This window comes from Lepidochelys kempii, chromosome 5, assembly GCF_965140285.1.
Source record: "Lepidochelys kempii isolate rLepKem1 chromosome 5, rLepKem1.hap1, whole genome shotgun sequence".
In the NCBI taxonomy this organism is placed as follows: Eukaryota; Metazoa; Chordata; order Testudines; family Cheloniidae; genus Lepidochelys; species Lepidochelys kempii.
Genome location: NC_136384.1, coordinates 96,359,547 through 96,362,207, shown reverse-complemented (window position 1 = coordinate 96,362,207; position 2,661 = coordinate 96,359,547).

Sequence of the window (2,661 nt, the reverse complement as noted above, 5' to 3'; positions counted from 1 at the left end):
GCAATCTTTATTCTATTAATTGAAAGCAAAAAGAGCCCTGCAAAGTACCATACATTTATTGTAAATCCACATATTGCATCAATCACCTCCTAGCATCCCAAACACTGCACTCCTGAGCATAACAACAAATATTAGTGGCTTTCAGCTTCAATTTGCTGCCTCAAGGCATCCCTGATCCTTAAGACCCCGTGCTGTGCCCCTCTAATAGCCCTGGCCTCTGACTGGTCAAACTCAGCCTCCAGGTGCTGAGCCTCTGTGGTCCAGCCCTGAGTGAAGCTTTCACCCTTCCCTTCACAAATATTATGGAGCATACAGCACGCAGCTATAATCATAGAAATATTGTCATCGGCCAGGTCCAGCTTTCCATACAAGCATTGCCAGTGGGCTTTTAAAGCTCCAAAAGCACACACAACAGTCATTCTGCACTTGCTCAGTCTGTTGTTGAACCGCTCCTTGCTGCTTTAAAGTTGCCCCGTATATGGCTTCATAAGACATGGAATTAGGGGCTAGGCAGGGTCTCCCAGGAGCACAGTGGGCATTTCAACTTCCCTTACGGTGATATTCTGATCCAGGAAGAAAGTCCCTGCTTGCAGCTTCCTGAACAGGCCAGCGTTCCGAAAGATGCATGCGTCATGTACCTTTCTGGACCAGCCTGCGTTAATGTCTGTGAAATGCCACAAGCAACTTGAGAACCATTGAGAAATACCCCTTCCGATTAATGTACACAGGGCCTAGGTGGTCTGGTGCCAGAATTGGAATATGTGTGCCATCGATCGCCCCTCTGCAGTTAGGGAAGCCCATTTGTGCAAAGCCATCTACAATGTCACGCATGTTGCCCAGAGTCACGGTCTTTTGGAACAGGATGCGATTAATGGCCCTGCACACTTCCATCAACACGAGTCCAACAGTTGACTTTCCCACTCCATACTGGTTAGCGACCAATTGGTAGCAGTCTAGACTAGCCAGCTTCCACAGTGCAATCACCATGCACTTCTCCAATGGCAGGGCAGCTCTCATTCTTGTGTCCTGGCACCGCAGGGCTGGGACGAGCTCATCACACAGTCCCATGATTGGGGTTTTCCTCATCTGAAAGTTCTGCAGCCACTGCTCGTCATCCCAGACATACATCACAATGTGATCCCACCACTCAGTGCTTGTTTCCGAGCCCAAAAGTGGTGTTCCACTGTGGTCAGCACCTCCAGGAATGCCACAAGTAATCTCGTGTCATAGCTACTAGGCATGGCGAGATCAATGTCTCACTCCTCTTGCCTTTGTAATTTAAGGAATAACTCCACTGCAACTCGTGGCATGTTGGTCAGAGCGAGCAGCACACTGGTCAGCAGTTCGGGATCCATTCCTGCATCCCAAAGAGGCAGGGGGCGCGGTACACAAACCATTGAAGGATGGTGCCAAATGCATACTGAAGCATAGGAATTGCTGAGATGCAAAGCAATGAATCACAGGTCATTGGGACAGGACCTAGGATGCCCTGCAACCCCCTCCACCTTCCCACAAGTCTTAGCGGCGGAAGAGAAAGAGGTGCTCTGTGGGATAGCTGCCTAGAGTGTACTGCTCCGAATAGCGCCGCAAGTGTGCACACGCTATTGCGCAGGCAGCTGAAAGTGTGAACACAGAACAGCAGTTTCCCTTCAGCGCTCTCTGAGCGGTGCTGTAACTGCCAGCACTGTAACTACCAGAGTAGATGTGCCCTAAGAGTCAGAATCTTGACTACTCCCACCTGCATGGAACTGAATAAAGGAAGCCCACACTTTGATTCATTGTGATTCTACAACTCAATGTTTGCAATTTCAGTTACATTGATAGTGATGGAATGAAGGTTCAGAGTATGGTGTTTATTCAAAGCTTATCTGAACATATACAAAAGTTTTAATATGATCTATCTACCCAAAAGTCACTCTGCCTGTAAGTCTTCAGTGACCCTGCTTTCTTTCTCTTTAATCATCTCTTCCACATCAGCAGCTTCAACAGGCTTTCCAGTGCCTTCAAGAACTTAAAGTAGATGTAAAATAGCCCTATATTTTGGGGCTCTGTACCAGAACACACAAGATTTCAATCACCTATCAGGAGCCAACAAGGGTTGCTAGCAGTGGCAATGAACCCTACAAAGAGATTTACAGGAGTGACGGAGCTTACTGGAGGGACCTGCCAGAGATAGAATGGGCTGAGGGGAGTGTTTCTTAGTTGCATGGTGTCTTGGAGAGGAGCCAAGGAAAGTAGTGACGGGTGAAGGCTGGGAAACTTGGAGAAGATAATAGTGTGGAATAAAGTCTATCAGAAATCCTGCAGAAATGGCAGGTTAGGGAGAATTTATAGTGAAAGGAGAAACTGGAAAGTGGCTAGAAAAATTATAGAGGCATGTGAAGAAAACATTAAGAGTAGGGGGGAGCCAAGGCAGAGATTCTTCTTTGTGTAAAGGAAGCAGAATAATAGGGGGCCTGGAATCATTCATGGAGCGGTTATTTGTGGGGTGTGGAAAGTCAGGTAAATATAGGAGTTATTGATAAGGTAATCCAGAGCAAGGTTGTAGGAAGGGCTTGAATTCTGGGATTTTTTCAGTGGAGCAAGTCAGAATGAGGTCCTGATAACTTGGGAGGGTAACTACTCCTGATTAGCAGAAGGAAGTGAACAGAGTAGCATATC